At 40.1% G+C, this 18,409-nt stretch overlaps 1 pseudogene; it reads right to left on the bottom strand.

Annotated features, from left to right (window-relative positions):
• Nucleotides 1-18,409, bottom strand: part of LOC149224994 (cytochrome P450 734A1-like) — a 124,229-nt pseudogene that overhangs the window by 11,886 nt on the left and 93,934 nt on the right.

Genomic DNA, 18,409 nt, shown 5'->3' with positions numbered 1-18,409 from the left:
TTACATTTAATTCATGACAAAGCGAAATTAATATGATGTTGTTGTTGAGGGTGTTCAGAATCGCGCAGGTGTTTCTGGAGTGTGGGCAAAGGTTGCTGAATGAATGCTTGCCCATATCTATTTACCAAAGTACATAACTTTTTAAAATGCCTTTGCTGAGTTTCTAAATGGTTTGCGTCTGACTTCAGTGCTTCTATCTTCAAGCAGAGACGCAACCTGCAAAAATACGTCTGACAGGTATCGTTGCTGTCAGGCTGTTTATTGCGGTGGTTGAGATTATTATTTCCAACACTCCCCCTTAATTACAATTGCCACCATTGAAAATTCCAAATAGTGTCTGAGATAAACAAAACTTTCATCTGCCAATGGCTTTGTGAAAATATCAGCAAATTGTTCCTGTGACTTGCAACGCTGCAACACAATTTCATCATTGTTAATCAACTCTCTAATAAAATGATATTTAGCATCAATATGCTTGGTCCTTTTGTGGAAGACAGAATTCTTTGACAATACAATTGCTGAGGTGTTGTCACAGAAAATAGTTGTCACGTCCTCTTGGTCATGATGAAGATCCCTCAACATCCTTCTCATCCAAACTGCCAGACACGCTGCTACTGTCGCTGCGACATATTCAGCTTCTGCTATTGATAGTGGCACTATTGGCTGCTTGTTGGAGGCCCATGAAATGGATCTGGAACCCAAATGAAAAACATATCCTAACATGCTCTTTCTATCATCGACACTGCCTGCCCAATCACTGTCAGTGTAACTAACCAGCCTGAAATCACTAGTTGCTGTGTACAAAATGCCATATTGTTTTGTCCCATTAACATACCTCAAAATCCTTTTCGCTGCTTGCTAATGTGTCTCCTTGGGTGTCTCCATGAACCTTGACACCAAACTTACTGCATACATTATATCTGGCCTAATGGCGGTCAAATACATCAGGCTACCTATCATGCTTTTGTATAATGTCGGATTGACATTGCTACTGCAATCTTCTTTGCTCAACTTCAACCATATGATAGTTGGAGTTGGTGCGGACTTACTGTTCTGCATTTTAAACCTGTCCAAAATTTCTGCAACATACTTTGCTTGAGAGTTAAAAATGCCATTTTCTATTTGTTTCACTTCTATGCCCAAAAAGTATTTTAGCAACCCCAAGTCAATCATTTCAAACTCACTCTTCATGACTTGTTTAAAATCAACGATGAGGAAATCATCACTCCCTGTAAAGATCAAATCATCTACATATAAGACGACAATGAGAATCTTACCTTTGCTCTCTTTGATGTAGAGAGTAGGCTTACCATCACATTTGTCGAAACCATTGTCCAACAAGTAAGCATTTATCCTGTTGTACCATGCGTGCGGTGCTTGCTTCAACCCATAAAGAGCTTTCTTTAACCGATACACTTTGTCTTCTTGGCCTTCAATCTCATAACCAGGCAGTTGCACGACATACAGTTCCTCTTTCAGCACTCCATTCAGGAACGTTGACTTTACATGCATTTGATACACTATCCATTTGTGTTGTACGGCAATCGCCACAACTATGCACACTGTCTCCATTCGCGCGAATGTCTCTGTGTAATCTCTTCCATGCTGCTGCTTGTATCCTTTGACAACTAGCCTTGCTTTGTGCCTTTCAATCTTTCCCTCAATGTTGCTTTTGGTCTTACAGACCCACTTCACTCTAATAACATGTTTTCCTTTCGGAAGGCTCACTAACTCCCATGTGTCATTCCTTTCTATTGCTTCTATTTCCTCCTCCATTGCCGCAACCCATTTTTATTCTTTCATTGCATCTTCAAAGTGGATTGGGTCATCTACATGACAAAATAATGCAAATAATGAATTCAAACCTATGCCACTATCAACTTCATCTTTCTCATAAATTTCATTTAAATTTCTGAATTTTGGCCTTCTTGTGCTCGCTGAAGATGGGCTTGATATGTCACTTGGTGTCACGCTTCATGGTGTGCTTGGAGAAGCACTTGCTTAACTGCACGAAACTATCCTATTATTTGTTGATGGCATTGCTTGATGTCTGCGTTTCTATGCTTGAATAGGAGTAGAGAGAGTTAGAGTTGAAGAATTACTTGTTGATGTTAATTCCTCTCTGTCCACATTTGGTATGCATGCTTTGACATTGATTGTCTTTTCTAAACTTCCATCCCATGCTTCCTCTTCTATGAACTGCACATCTTTGTTGATTATGACTTTCTTGGTTAATGGATTGTAGAGTTTGTATGCCTTGGATTCATCACTATATCCAACACATATGCATTTCTCCCCCTTGCTGTCCAACTTCTTTCTCAACTCATCTAGGACATGTGCGAAAGCCACACATCCAAAAACTCTCATGTGAGTGACATTTTGTTTTCTTCCACTCAATGCCTCTTTAGGAACAATGTTTTGGACACTTTTGGTTGGACATCTATTCAAGATATATGTTGCATAAGCGACAGCTTCAACCCAATAGTCATTTGGCAAATGCTTTGCCTTCAACATACTCCTTGCCATCTCCATAATGGTCCTATTCTTCCTTTCTGCCACACCATTTTGTTGCGGTGTATATCTTGTTGTAAATTGCTTATGAATTCCATGTTCCTTGCAAAATCAAAGAAAGTCATTTGAGATATATTTTCCACCTCTGTCTGTCCTAAGGACTTTGATGTAATGTTCGCTTTTCTTTTCAACAAGAGCCTTGTATTAGCAAAAGCACTCAAACACTTCACTTTTCTGTTTTAGGAGAAAGACCCATGTCTTCTTTGTGTAGTCATCTATGAAGGTCAATACATAGTGACTGCCACCAATTGATGGTGTCTGCATTGGTCCACATAAGTCTGAGTGGACAATCTCCAAAGGTGCCTTTGCCCTCACAGACTTTCCTGCTGGAAATGTCTCTCTATGTTACTTGCTTAAGATACATCCTTAACATATGCTGTCTGGTTTTTCTGTGAGTGGTAAACCCTTCACCATGTCTTTCCTATGCAGCAAATTCAAACCTCCAAAGTTGAGATGTCCAAATCTCAAGTGCCATAACCAGTTTTCATATTTTACCTCTGCTTGAAAGTTTACTTGTGTGACAACTGCCCCTTTTCTTCCATTTTCTTGTGAGTTCATAGATAGTTGTGCTTGTGCACCTTCTTTCTGCAAATCTGATATTATTTTTAGGGGAAACATTCTATTGTTTGTCATCTGAACCTTTGCAATCAACTGTCTGCTTGGAGGCCTATCCAAAATTGTGCACACATCATTTTTGAAGAAGACATTGTAGCCTTTCTGCATGAGTTGTCCAACGCTCATGAGATTATGTTTCAGACTGGGGACAAAGTAAACATTAGAGATGTATTTCTTCTCCCCCTTCTTTGTTAGGATATTAACTCTTCCTTTACCCATGACAGAGACTTTGCTATCAGTCCCTAATGTCACTTCATATTTCACACTTTCATCTAAATCAGAAAAGATTTCTATGTTTCTTGACATGTGGTTGCTATACCCTGAATCTAGATACCATATATCACTATGTTTTTCTTGTGCTACATTACAAGCTAGAAACATGCTATCATGGTTCTGATTTTCTCTTGTGAAATTTACACATGGTTTGCTACTAATGACATATTGCTTCTTTCTACATTTATTTGCATGATGACCATACTTCTTACAGTAATGACATTGAACTTGAGATTTATCATACCTCTGACCTTGTGCTTGATTTTGGCTTGGGCCTTGATTTGGATTTTGATTGCTGCCTCTTCCACTTGAGCTTAAAGGGCTGCTTCTTCCACCTCTATATGGGCTTCTTCCTCTTCCTCTAGCATATGATCTTCCTTTGCCTCGACCTTGACCAAATGAAACTTGTGTCATGAAGGCATGCTCCAATGAGGAGCTTGTTGCTTTATTCAGTCTATGTTCATGAGAAACCAGTGATGCATTAAGCTCATCCACTGAGAACTGTGAAAGATCCTTTGTCTCTTCTGTGGCCACAACAATGGCCTCAAACCTTGCTGGAAAACTTCTCAAAACTTTCTCAACTATTCTTATTTCCTCAAGTGTCTCACCATGAGACCTGATTTGAGTAACCAACCCACTTAGATGTGTAAAAAACGAGTCTATATTATCAAACTCTTTCATACAAAGTGTTTCAAAATTTCTCCTAAAAAATTGCAGCTTTGTTGTCTTTACTTTTGTCATGCCTTGGTAGGCTGTCTGGAGGGTGTCCCAGACTTGGTTGGACTTCATTGCTACTGCAACCCTTGGGAAAATACTTTCATGAATAGCTTGGAAAATATAAAACAGGGCCTTTGAATCCTTCTTCCTATTATCCCTTAACACATCTCTTTCTTGTTGAGATAAGGCATTGTATGCTGCTGCATTTGTTGGTAATTGAAAACCATTCTCTACCAAATCCGAAATGTCTTGAGAAGAAAACATGGCCTTCATTGTAATAGCCCAATAATCATAATTTTATTTGAGAATTAGTCAAACTTGTGCTTGATGTTGCCATTTCTGAGCGTAAAAAAAAAAAAAAAAAAAAACAAAACAAAAAAACAAAACAAAACAAAAACTTTCTACTTGCCGGTAAATATGCTAAAAAGCAATCTGTGCTCAAAAAATTTTCACTGTTAGTAAAAACACTTGTTTTTACACCAACAATATTTAACCCACTCTGATACCATGTTAGAAAATATTTGGGAAATTTAATTTTCGTTTTCACGGAGGGGAGAGGCAGAAAGGTATGACTTTCGTGAAACTAGGTTCACACACCGCGAAGGTGATTTCGCGGAGCTACCTTCGCGCACTGTGAGGCTATTTCCCAAACTTGAATTTTGCGCACCACGGAACTATTCCAAAGACTTAATGAATACTCACAGCAAAAATAACAAGATATGTTTGGAGCAACACACTAAAACTTAGTATTCATTTCTTAAACATGAAAATACATTTACATGAGACTGTCGCTCATTCACCAGGTAAAATAAAAGTTACAACAATTTAAACTTACGCAAAATAACACAGTAAAATAGAGTAACTGTTGTTTTCACATGCCCAAAAAAATTGCTCCACCATTTTCTCCATAGAGACTTGCGCTCTTTTCTTTACCTCTTACTCTCTAAACTCTCTACACTATTACAAAATGAATTTTACATTCATATATAACTCAACATACAATTTTACATTTAATTTATGACAGAGCGAAATTAATATGATGTTGTTATTGAGTGTGTTCAGAATCGCGCAGGTGTTTCTGGAGTATGGGCAAAGGTTGCTGAATGAATCCTGCCCATATCTATTTACCAAAGTACATAACTTCTTTAAGTGCCTTTGCTAAGTTTTTGAATCGTTCGCGTTTGACTTCAGTCCTTCTATCTTCAAGCAGAGACGCAACCTGCAAAAATGCGCCTAACATGTATGGCTACTGTCAGGCTGTTTATTGCGGTGGTTGGGATTATTATATCCAACATCTTCCAAGTTTAACTATTTTTAGTTGATACCTAAATAAAGAGCAATAATTTATATCAACCAAATGGATTATACTATCAGACAAAGGACCCCTTGTTCTGAAGTTATGGAGTCAGTTTCCATGTTACTTCTACATTGCTTTTTCGAGCAGCATAGTATATTGTACTTGTTCACATTTATCGGTTTTCAATTAGTTAAGTTGGAGGATTGGCTTCCCAATTTAGAAAATTTTCGTGGAAATTGAAATCCTAAGAGTAATGGGCTCTAATAATCATTTGGTTTGGGTGAAGAAACTTGATTGAAGGGGGTAGCCCTAACCACAAAAAAAGTTATCCCTTCCAATAAAGGAAATGTGGTTTGTTTACTGCAATACTAGAATTGTTGGAAAAGGAAGGTTGTCCATTTCCTAAAGCATAGCAAATTGATTAAGTTTTTAACACTCAAATTATAGTCTCACTGGGCCTAAGTATAGTTTAAATGGAAATAATGGTTAAGAATGTGTGTTTTCTTCTGGGAGGTCACAGGTTTGAATCAGTAAAGGGGTTAAGGTTAAGAATGTGTGTTTCCTTCTAGGAGGTCACATGTTTGAATCAGGAAGGAGGTTAAGGTGGTCAACTGCAGGAAATAATTGAAGAAGAAATGATTACACATGTATGTTGTTAAGTTATGGTATGTTCTATGCTTATAACAGTTTACTTCTTTTTCTTATTATATTCCACCGATTAGCAATCACATGTACATAAAGTAAAGTGCAGATAGAATATTACACGATCGACAGAAAAAAAAGCCAAGACAAGAGACACAAGATGTGGCGGCTAGCCAGGGACAAACCCCACAATGTGTGTGGAAACTCTTTGATCAAATCTTCTTTTATCTTCAATAATTCAGTAGAGAGAAATAGTACAATAAATCTGATTCATATCAGCAGTAGCAAACCCTAGATCAGCAGCATCAGCATTAGCGGCTTCATTATCAAACTAGGGCAGACAATATCTCACAAACCGACCGTCGAATTGACTTCATTCCACCACCAAAAGTTTCGGCTTCCAGAGGAGGTTCAGATGAACCTACAGCATAGTTCAGATGAGGAGATATTCTAGGCCACGTAGGTCAATCTTTACTTCTGCAGTTGCAACTTCAGTTTCAGCAGTTTCCGGCTTCAAACTAGGGCAGTCGATATCTTGCAAACCATTCATCGGATTGACTTCATTCCACCACCAAAAGTTGCGGCTTTCAGAGGAGGTTCAGATGAACCTACAACACAGTTCCAAAGAGGAGATCTTCTAGGCCACGCAAGTCAATCTTTACTTTTGTAGTTGCAGCTTCAGTTTCAGCAGTTTCTGGCTTCAAACTAGGGCAGTCGATATCTTGCAAACCGTTCATCGGATTGACTTCATTCCACCACCAAAAGTTGTCGCTTTCAGAGGAGGTTCAGATGAACCTACAACATAGTTCCAAAGAGGAGATCTTATAGGCCACGCAAGTAAATCTTTACTTCTGCAGTTGCAGCTTCAGTTTCAGCAGTTTTCGGCTTCACATGTGTGAGAGAGAGACCCATTTCAGCGCAGTAGAGAAGAGACTCATTTCTGCGTAGTAGAGAGAGAGAGAGGTGTGATGAGATGAGTGACTCCAAATGAGGAAAATTCCTCTTATATTTATACACAACGTTGGTGGGTGAATAGATGTGACTGTTGGGCTTCTGAGCCTACATGAGTTGTAGGTCGACTTGATAATAATTCCATAATCAAAATAAATTGATATCTCCATGAATACTTATCGGAATCGGATGATCTTTATATCAATCCTACACCTCTCGACGAGAGGAATCTAATAAAAATATTATCAGCCATGAATAAGATGACCCACATGAAGTTTTGCCCTGGTTTCCAATTTTAACACTCCCTCTCAACCATGGAGAACTTCATCTGCAATCTGTCTATCGGTCGTTACTATTCATCCATCAAATGCACTGCCCTGTACAGCCTGACCCTTGCCCTACTCTGCTCTATTCTGCCTGTTCTGCTTTGTCTTGTTCTGCCCTGCACTGATCTGTACTGTTTTGCTATGTTCTTGCAGTGTTCTGCTCTGCTTTTGTTTGAATTATGAAGAAGAAGAAATGATCAAGGATGTATCATACTGACTCAAAGTCAATCTTAGAGTATGTACCACTGGTCCTAGACCAGTCTCAACCAACCCGAAGTCAGCGTCTTAGTGAGTACAACTCCACTGGTCCTAGACCACTATCATCCTCCACTGACTCAAAGTCAGTCTCAGAGTGCGTACCACTGGTCCCAGACCAGTCTCAGCTGACCCGAAGTCAGCTTCATAGTAAGTACCACTCCTACCACTGGTCCCAGACCAGTATCGCAGTCTTAGAGAGTGTACCACTGGTCCCAGACTAGTCTCAATCGACCCGAAGGCAGCGTCATAGTATGTACCACTCTCACTGGTCCCAAACCAGTACTGCACTGACACGAAGTCAGTCTCGGAGTATGTACCACTGGTCCCAGACCAGTATCGCAGTCTCAGAGAGTGTACCACTGGTCCCAGACCAGTCTCAACCGACCCGAAGTCAGCGTCATAGTATGTACCACTCTCACTGGTCCTAGACCAGTACTGCACTGACACGAAGTCAGTCTTGGAGTATGTACTACTAGTCCCAGACCAGTCTCAACCGACCCAAAGTCAGCGTCATAGTATGGTACAACTCCTACCACTGGTCCCAGACCAGTATCACAGTCTCAGAGAGTGTACCACTAGTCCCAGACCAGTCTCAACCGACCCGAAGTCAACATCATAGTATGTACCACTCTCACTGGTCCCAGACCAGTACTGCACTGACACGAAGTTAGTCTCGGAGTATGTACCACTGGTCCCATACCAGTCTCAACCGACCTGAAGTCAACGTCATAGTATGGTACAACTCCTACCACTGGTCCCAGACTAGTATCATTGATCCCAAATCAATGGAGGTCATCCTAGCGTAGGGAGTACGGTAGATACAACGATGCGTCCATCGGTACTACTATGGTCCCTAACTTCATTTCCCTGCTCATTGATCAGATGAGAGGTACTTCCCATGAGTCCCAGACTGCATGGGTAGGATGCCTCGACAGGAGAACTAATCAATCCTGTCCTCACAGGAGAACACATCAATCCTGCTACAATCGCCGTGGAGAACACATCAATCCAGGCTGCCATGGAGAACACATCAATCCAGGCCTCACAGGAGAACTAATCATCCTGCTACACAGGAGAGCGAATCATCCTGTTCCACAAGAGAGCGAATCATCTTGTCCCACAAGAGAGCGAATCATCTTGTCCCACAAGAGAGCGAATCATCTTGTTCCAGTGTGCACCACCCGGGGAGGGTGAGTCACCCTGTGGTCATATGTTGCTCCAGTAGGAACCGCAAGCCCTCAGAGCTCCCAGAGCTCAATGTATGCAACATGCAAGACCCTTGTACAAGGGTTTCTTGCCGACTCCAAGTCGTTTGGGAAAATCACAGATTAGATCTTTCCTCGGGGCTTTGACAAGGTGTATCAACCTGTACATCATCTTAATGCGATGGAGCCTCCTTGCTCATCAACTTACCATATCCCAGATGATGTCTATCTGCTGGAGCAATCGACGAATACGGGATTCCTCAATAATCAAATCCCACCTTTGGTTGTTATAGAGAATCACAGTGGTATCCAATGTAAATCCAAACAGCTCACTGAAGAGCTTTCACAACTAGACTGCCTCACACGAGGTCATGCTAGCAACAATATATCCTACTTCGGCGATGCTCAAAGCCACCGACTTCTGCTTCCTGCTCATCCAGGATATTGAAGTAGATCCCAAGGTGAAATAGCACTTGGAAGTGCTCTTACAGTCCACCACACTGCCTGCCCAATTAGCATCAGTATATCCAAGTAGTCTCACATCTCCGGTAGTGTATCTTAACCCATTGTGCCATAAAGATATCTCAGAAGATTCTTGGCATCAATCCAGTGAGGCTCAACCAAATATGAGCTCACAATGCTAACTGCAAAACATATGTTCGGATGGAGGTTCACCAAGAACATCAATGCAAATGAGTTTATGAAACTCAGAGGCATTTCCCAAATCTGGTCTGACATCACTACCATATAACTTCTAAAAGTTAATATCCTCGAGGTAGTCACAGGCTTGCAGTCCATCATACCAAATCTTTCCAATATCTTTACCACATATTTTCCTTGAGATAGGAAAATTTCCCTTGGCTTATGCCACACTTCAAGTCCTTGGTCCTTCATTTCAAATTCAAAAGCTAGCTCCCTCTTACATTTGTGAATGAGAGGGTCTGCACCTGTTAGAAAGAGGTCATCCACATACAACACCAATATGAGAGGCTTGTCATCTTCAACCTTAAAGTAAAGGTTAAGATCGGCTTCACTCCTAGTGAATCCCAGCTTCATCAAGTAGCTATTGATCCTCTCATACCATGCTCGGGGTGCTTGCTTCAGCCCATAGAGAGCCTTCTTCAACCTGCATACATGATATTTTCAATCATAAATCTCAAATCCTTCGGGTTGCTCCACGTAGACTTCTTCTTTGATCAAGCCGTGTAAGAATGTAGTCTTAACATCCATCTGATGTGGGTTCCATCCTTGTGAAGCGGCAAGGGCTATGATCAAACAGATGGTCGTATATCTGGCAACAGGTGCAAATATCACATCATAGTCTATACCTTCCTTCTGGGATAAATCACGAGCAACAAAATGAGCCTTATACTTTTCTGTACTTCCATCTGCTGCATGCTTTATCTTGTAAAGCCATTTGGAAGTAACAATTGTCTTGTCCTGGGGTCTGGGAACTACTTCCCAGACATCATTCTCCATAATAGACTCATATTCTATGGTCATAGCACCCTTCCATAGTTAATGCTTGATGACATCTGAGAATGATGAAGGCTCATTTTGTATGATCGTGCTCATGATGGTCAGGTATCCCTGATACCTGTTAAGTTTCTTACTTTGACGAAAGGTTCGTTAGGGTGCAGCATGTCCTTCAACATCATCAAGTATCCCCTAAGCCATGAAGGCCTCTTCCTAGAAGAGGAAGGCTCATGTGGATGAGAATCAATCAGATCCATGGGTTCTTCTATATCAGGCATTGATTCATCATCCTTTTCTTTCGGTTCCCTGGTGTCGGCTTCTTGAGAGCTCCTTAAAGTTAGAAGATTGTTCACCTTGCGGTGAGCTTTTCTTTAGGAGTCTTGGAACCCAATGCTTTATGAGGGCATCAATTTTGTACATATATGGTGGTGATTGTAGTGTTAGCCCATAGAAACTTCGAAAGTATTTGATCATGTAGCATGGCCCGAACAGCTTCCACAATCGTATGATTCTTCCTTCCTGCCACACCATTCTGCTTAGGAGTATGTGGTGTAGTAGTCTCCCTCTTAATGCCAGCCTCAGATATGCCTGAGTGAACCAACTGTAATACATCGGAGGTCTTGCTTTGGCTTGAGGGGAATGGTCCCTTTTGAGCTTTCCTTCGACACATCCCATACATACACCTTCTTTCTCTACTTGGAATTCGAGCATCCCTGTCACCATTTGTCTTACACCGACTATAGCTTTATAATGAAGGGGGGGAAACCTTTAATGCCAAAGATCAGACTAAAGAGATGTGTCATAAGACATGACACCTAACAGACTTCCATCGACCTGATATAATGAATCAACACTAAACCTAAGAGTAAAGGCATCTTTAACATTATTTTTCCATATACATACCTTGCCATTGCTGAAGGTTACCTTGTAGCCTTTGTCTTCCATTGCCGAGATGGACACTAGGTTCTTTTTGAGGTCAGGTGCATTTAATACATCCTGGACTTTCTAGCCTTCTTGAATGGTTGTCCTCTTCCTCGATCCCTAGCTCTCCTCTTACCTTTGCTGTTGAATTTGTCATTCCTTTGATTTGCCATCAGAGGGATTTTGATCATCGTCCCGGTGTGAGTCCTTGCTATTGTTTTGACTTCTCCATTTTTCCAATTGTTTCAGGCAGCAGCGGATGCATTTGATGGAGGCTCAACAATATTGCCTCTCACATGATCCAACACTCCTTGATTCTCAAGGGTTAGATCGATAGACATCTTCCATCTGTGATAGTCAGCTTTCTCACAGAGCTTGTCTTCAGCAGGAAAGAGTGTTGAGGACCCCATAGTTCTTTTAGGATAGCCTTGCCAATCTTCTCTTTGATGATTGCTCTTGCTCTTACTCGGGCTTTGTCTTCACCTCAGCTCTGATTCCATGTTAAGTTATGGTATGTTCTATGATTATAATAGTTTACTTCTTTTTCTTATTATATTCCACCGATTAGCAATCACATGTACATAAAGTAAAGTGCAGATAGAACATTAAACGATCGACAGAAAACAAGCCAAGACAAGAGACACAAGATGTGGCGGCTAGCCAGGGACAAACCCCACAATGTGTGGGGAAACCCTTTGATCAAATCTTCTTTTATCTTCAATAATTCAGCAGAGATAAATAGTACAATAAATCTGATTCATATCAGCAATAGCAAACCCTAGATCAGCAGCATCAGCATTAGCGGCTTCATTATCAAACTAGGGCAGACGATATCTCACAAACCGACTGTCAGATTGACTTCATTCCACCACCAAAAGTTTCGGCTTCCAGAGGAGGTTCAGATGAACCTACAGTGCAGTTCAGATGAGGAGATATTCTAGGCCACGCAGGTCAATCTTTACTTCTGCAGTTGCAGCTTCAGTTTCAGCAGTTTCCGGCTTCAAACTAGGGCAGTCGATATCTTGCAAACCGTTCATCGGATTGACTTCATTCCACCACCAAAAGTTGCGGCTTTCAAAGGAGGTTCAGATGAACCTACAACATAGTTCCAAAGAGGAGATCTTCTAGGCCACGCAAGTCAATCTTTACTTCTGCAGTTGCAGCTTCAGTTTCAACAGTTTCCGGCTTCAAACGAGGGCAGTCGATATCTTGCAAACCGTTCATCGGATTGACTTCATTCCACCACCAAAAGTTGCGGCTTTCAGAGGAGGTTTAGATGAACCTATAGCGCAGTTCCAAAGAGGAGATCTTCTAGGCCACGCAAGTCAATCTTTACTTCTGCAGTTGCAGCTTCAGTTTCAGTAGTTTCCGGCTTCACATGTGTGAGAGAGAGACCCATTTCAGCGCAGTAGAGAAGAGACTCATTTCTGCGTAGTAGAGAGAGAGAGAGATGTGATGAGATGAGTGAGTCCAAATGAGGAAAATTCCTCTTATATTTATACACAACATTGGTGGGTGAATAGATGCGACTGTTGGGCTTCTGAGCCTACATGAGTTGTAGGTCGGCTTGATAATAATTCCATAATCAAAATAAATTCATATCTCCATGAATACTTATCGGAATCGGATGATCTTTATATCAATCCTACACCTCTCGACGAGAGGAATCTAATAAAAATATTATCAGCCATGAATAAGATGACCCACATGAAGTTTTGCCCTGGTTGCCAATTTTAACATATGTGAACTTATGAGAAAAGCATTAAGTAAAATGATTCCAACATGGATTTCTTTGAAAAGAAACAATGGTTATTTCAAGAGAAGATATGAAGTAAGAATTAAGAGTCTTGCCAATGGAAAGGCACTTTAAGTAAATGACTAAACAGCTGAAATGGTTGGTCAAATGGGGAGGTCCACCTTTGTGTGCAATTTTCAAGTATATATCCAATCAAGCCATATGGTATGGGTTCCTTCAAACTAGCAGGTTAGCACAGGGAGACATATTCACAAAGGTGCTAGTACGAGTAATGTGAGAAATTACAGAACCGTCATAGTTAATAGCCCCTTTTCCAAGCTATTTGACATAATTCTATAGAGGAAGATAAGTAAATGGGTAGAAAAAACAATGTTAGGGCCCCCTCTCAGGCTCTCAGGTTGGTTTTCATCTTAAGCAATTAGTCATTGACCATTTGATAATTGTTAAGAGTTATTGCAAGAAAGTGCAACGGAAAGATGATAGTATTTATCTTTGCTTCGTTGATTTTTCTTAAGCATTCAATACAATGCCTCTAAAAAAAATTGGATAAAGAAGAAACAAAATAGGAATTTATGTTGAGTGGAGAGGAGTTATTGTAGAATTGGGGGTACTGATAAATGGACAGAAATTAAAATTAACAGTAATATCAAGATTAAACAAGAATACCCCTCTCCCTAACATTATTTGGCATATTCATAGTTCAGTTACAAGATTAGATTAGGAAGAATGGGGAAGAAGGAATATGCATAACTAGTTAGGCTTTGTGGTCATTGATTTATGTAGAAGATACGATGTTATTGGCAAAGCACAAAGATAGTCTCTAAAGACATTCTAATGCCCTAGACAATTTTTTCAATTAATCCAAATGAAAGCTAATAAAAAAAAAAAAAAAAAAAAGACAAACAAAGGCCATAATGTTAATAGGTACTTGTGATAAGGATATAGCCATTGCATTCAATGGTAAGAAATTGTAGGTAGTTCTTGCTTACACGTAGTTGGGTGTTGATTTGAATGTAGTTACAATAGGAATTCTTGTGTGGAGAAGGCCAAAATGCAGGAAAATGCAGCTACCAAGTTGGAAATTGAGAGAGTTGATCTTCAAAGCATTAGTGCAAACAGTAAGGTTGTCCTATTTGGGCTCCATGCCTCTCCAAAGGATCTTGGAATAAAGTTAAATGAGTTTGATACCCACCCCATCATCCCACCACCACCACCCCCAACCTACTCACCAAACAAAATACAGTAGTCATTTTTCATTTTAAAGTGCTTTCCTCTCTCACCAAGCATAGTGGAAGACCTTTTGAGTTCAGTGGTAGCTATAGGTTGTGGGTAAAACTTGAAGTTTATGCCCCTTGTTCTATCATGCCCAAGCCACTTCTCATTCAAGGTAAGGAAAAGGGTGTGGAGGTGTATGGTTGAATTGATGGAGGCTTTTCTAGAGGCACATTTGACTATGAGATTCCATTTGGGCACACATTACACATTTGAGGTAGGGTTACATGTCTTACATTACCTTTGTTGCATCATTTATGGAAAGCCTTGTTCCCTAGTTGAACCGAGGTCTCAAGACCACATGGATAGAGGATGTGAGTAGGAAGGGAGTCTTAAAACATGAATGCCCTACCTTGGGAGGTGTCCAAGGCATGATATATGGCAAGGAAAGGATCAAACATATCCCAAGGAGAAAACACCCTACATTATGAAGCTCTAAAGCATGACATGTGGTAGGGAAAGGGGTTAATGATCATAAAATATTGAATTCCCTCTTAAAGGAGGTGGTTAGGGTATGTTTAAAAAAAATGGGTGATAAATAATCCTAATAGAGGAGATTCCACATATTTTAAGGAATATATCACCTTTTGGCATGTTGGATCTGAATTGTGAAGAAAAAGCTGAAATTTTAAGGATGTCCATAGAGTTTAAAGCTTATGTGGAGAATCAAATAACTATAAAGACAAAGGTGCTTCCATTTAACAATGGAAAAGAGTACACCGCCAAAGACTTTGATGCCTTTTGTAGGTATGCATGGATCAAGAGGGAGTTAACAATACTCTACAACCTGCAATAGAATGGGGTTGTTGAGAGGAAGAACCATTCCATCATTAAAAAAACCATAGCAATGATATATGACACAGAGTTTCTCATGAGTCTTTGGGTAGAGGCATGTGACATATCTTTTTACATTCTAAACCGTTGTAATCAAAATGTATCAAAGAATAAGGTAATGCAAGTCATCTTAACTAGTGAGAAGCCTTAGATATAATAGTTTTGTTTATTTGATTATCTTATTTACATTTATTTTATTTTTTATGAAAAGAGGAATAAAATTGAACCCTTGAGCATTATGGTACCTTATTTAGGAGATTTCCAAGTCTTAACAAATTCACATTCTTGCATAAAGTAAGATATTGGTGAGCATAGATGTAAAATTTGATGAGGATGCTTGCTCCTCAAAATTCCTTGTATCCTTCCTTGGAGATTGAGAATGATAAAAGGCTCATTGCCCCAAACATGACTTCAAAATAGAAAAATCAGATTCAGATTCACGAGGTTCCAATGAAGAAATTGAAGCATTTAGCTAGGATGCTGAGAGGGCTTACCCAAATTTTGTGGTAGGCATAAGAATAAGTGGGAGCACCAAAATCTACTTTCAAGTGAGAATTGAGACATCACATAAAATATTTCCAACTTATGTTGCACTAATATCTTTTATTATTGATACAAAACCTTCTATTTTTATTTAGGAAAGTACTTAGCAAGCATGGCAGGATTCCATGACGAAGGAGTGTAACTCCATTCTAAAAAATGGTGTTTGAGAGATAGTTCCAAGATGGGTTCACAAATATGTGATAGATTCAAGACGAGTGTTCAAGATTAAGCATGTGACATATGACCAGAACATAGAGAAGTGCAAGCCTTGAGTTGTAGCTAGAAGATTTACCCATAAAGAGAGTTGATTATGATGAGACTTTTGCTCCTTTTTCAAGGTATATTACTATCAAAACCATTGTCTAAGTTCCATCATGTTTTGGTTGAGCTTTATATGAAATGGATGTGAAGAGTGATTTTATGAAATGTTGTGATAGAAGAGAAAATGTATATAAATCACTTGAGAGATCTGGAGATGCATGGGTATGGAACCCATTTCTATAGATTGAAGAAGGCTATTTAGGGGTTGAAGTAGGAATTGTTACCCACCACTTAGTGGGTGATATCCATAGGAGAAAATTTTCTCCTAGATGGTCCTCAGCTAGCATCCAACAACCCCTTGTAGCCACCAAATTTCTCGATGTGCCACTATCTCTGCCACTTGAGCCAACCACGTGGTCCCTCGCCCATATGTTATGATCATATGTTTGAAGGTGGGGCTCTTGACCCAAAAGGTATGGCCTTTCATTTTGTAGTTGGTTGATTTTGTTTACTTATCATGGAAACTTTTGGGCATGGATTAGTGGGGGGATTTGGCAGAAGGAGTGGGTTTGGTTTGTATTCTTGTCTCCTTTGTCCAATTTTATGGTTAGCCGTGTATCCTAGTCCCATGGGACCTCCTTTATTGGCTACTAACTTTAGAGGTGACACTACATGGGAACCCTTGATTTTAGTTGCGTGGTCTCGCTTCTTGATACCACATACATCACCTCCCCTCCACTCAATATAACCCCATTCACCATATTTCCCATCTACGTCAACATTTGTCCATTGGGTCCACAGGGAATTAGCCTCCCCCTCCCTTCATCCACACCTTGGGTCGGGCCTAGAACGATTCCCTGAAGGTTGATGCAGCTAAAAGAAAAATACAAAGCATAATGTTTCTACTCTCAATAGGAAATGTACCACAAAATGCAAAAGATGGCTGGGACACACACATTTAGCACATGGGCAAAAGGCCAACATTAGCTTTACCCCTATCATTATGGACATCACCCTAGTTCCTAGGGTCCCTCATATTGAACCCTTTCATCATTAAGGAACCCATTATTTTCCCAACCCTTGGTGGGCAATGAACCACTCCACCTTAAGTGGGTAATCACTATTGTATCCTACACATCATTCTCTCATCCGCTGGAGCCTCGAGTAGTTATAAAGAAAAACCAATCAAAGGTAAAAGGCATATGAATAAGGGTGGAAAAACAAAGGACGGGGGTCACTCATGTACCACGATTACTCCCTCCTACATTCATACACCCAAGTGTAAGCTTCCCTTGTATTATGGCATGTGGCTTGGAGCCTTCCCCTGATGCCTCGTTTTGTTCCACCATTATACCACATGCTACCTACTAATTGATGGATGTACCACGGACATGTCGCCCCCTTTAGAGGTAGAAAACACTTAATAGGGTCCTTGGTTAACCCCCTTATTGAGGTTGAAGACACCTCTACATGCTAAGAGCCCACTATGGAAGGGCATGCCACCATGCAGTGCCCATTTGATTCCATGATTTGTAAGCTCTTTTACTTGATTACTCTAATGATTTGTTGTATAGGAAGGTGTTGTGCTATTCAAAACGACCCCCCCACACCCCCCCCCCCACCCCCACCCCCCTCCATTTTTTAGTTTAATAGTTAATATTCTATTAATAAATGGGGACCCTTTATAAAAAAACTCTCCAAGAATAATTTAGCACTTAGGTGCTTTCTTTTAAACTTTTAGAAATAAATCAAGATATCAAGTCGAAACCCTTTAAAACTAGCAATTCTCGCCTTTTCGCATACCGCCGAACCAAGTGTGTTAAAAGGTTAATTAATGAACAAAATCCACGAATTGCGATTGAAAAGATCACCGCACTTAACTTAGATATCATTGGACTTTTCATTCAAAACTAAGACTTAAGGAATTTCCCATAAAATGAAGTGCTTATCACAATCGCATATCGACTTTCACAGAACACGCAGCTCATGAAACATATCAAATATGTGAAATGCAATATTTCGGTAGAGCGAGTCAATACTCATCTCATCACAGTAATCACTTAAGAAACCAATCTTACGAACTGCGAGAGTTTGCGAAGTGCGATAAAACCCGGACCTGAGAAAAAAAAATACTATGAATTATATGTTAAGTCCGCCACGTAGTGAAAAGCACTTTATGAAGTAATTACTCATTTAGACAAACTACGCTCTAAATGATGAAGAATATGTTGCTCAGCTCGCATCCCGCAAAATTCTAAAAAACTTTGAGAAAACACATAGTCAAAATGTTGATAATACGATTTGCGATATTGCATCGCAATCGCAAAATCGGCATTTTCGTAGTCTAAACTCGCCACCTTAAATTTTATCCCTTCCCATTTGCAATGTGGTACTTTAATGAGTACTAAAGTCACTGATAAGAGACTTTAGTGGATATTTAATAAGTTTAATGGCATTTATGTCAAAAGAGTGGCTCGACGTGATACGATAT

Source organism: Pinus tabuliformis, chromosome Q (assembly GCF_031772625.1).
Source record: "Pinus tabuliformis cultivar Carrire ecotype Pingquan chromosome Q, CPIR1, whole genome shotgun sequence".
In the NCBI taxonomy this organism is placed as follows: Eukaryota; Viridiplantae; Streptophyta; class Pinopsida; order Pinales; family Pinaceae; genus Pinus; species Pinus tabuliformis.
This window is presented reverse-complemented; position numbering and strand designations above follow the sequence as displayed.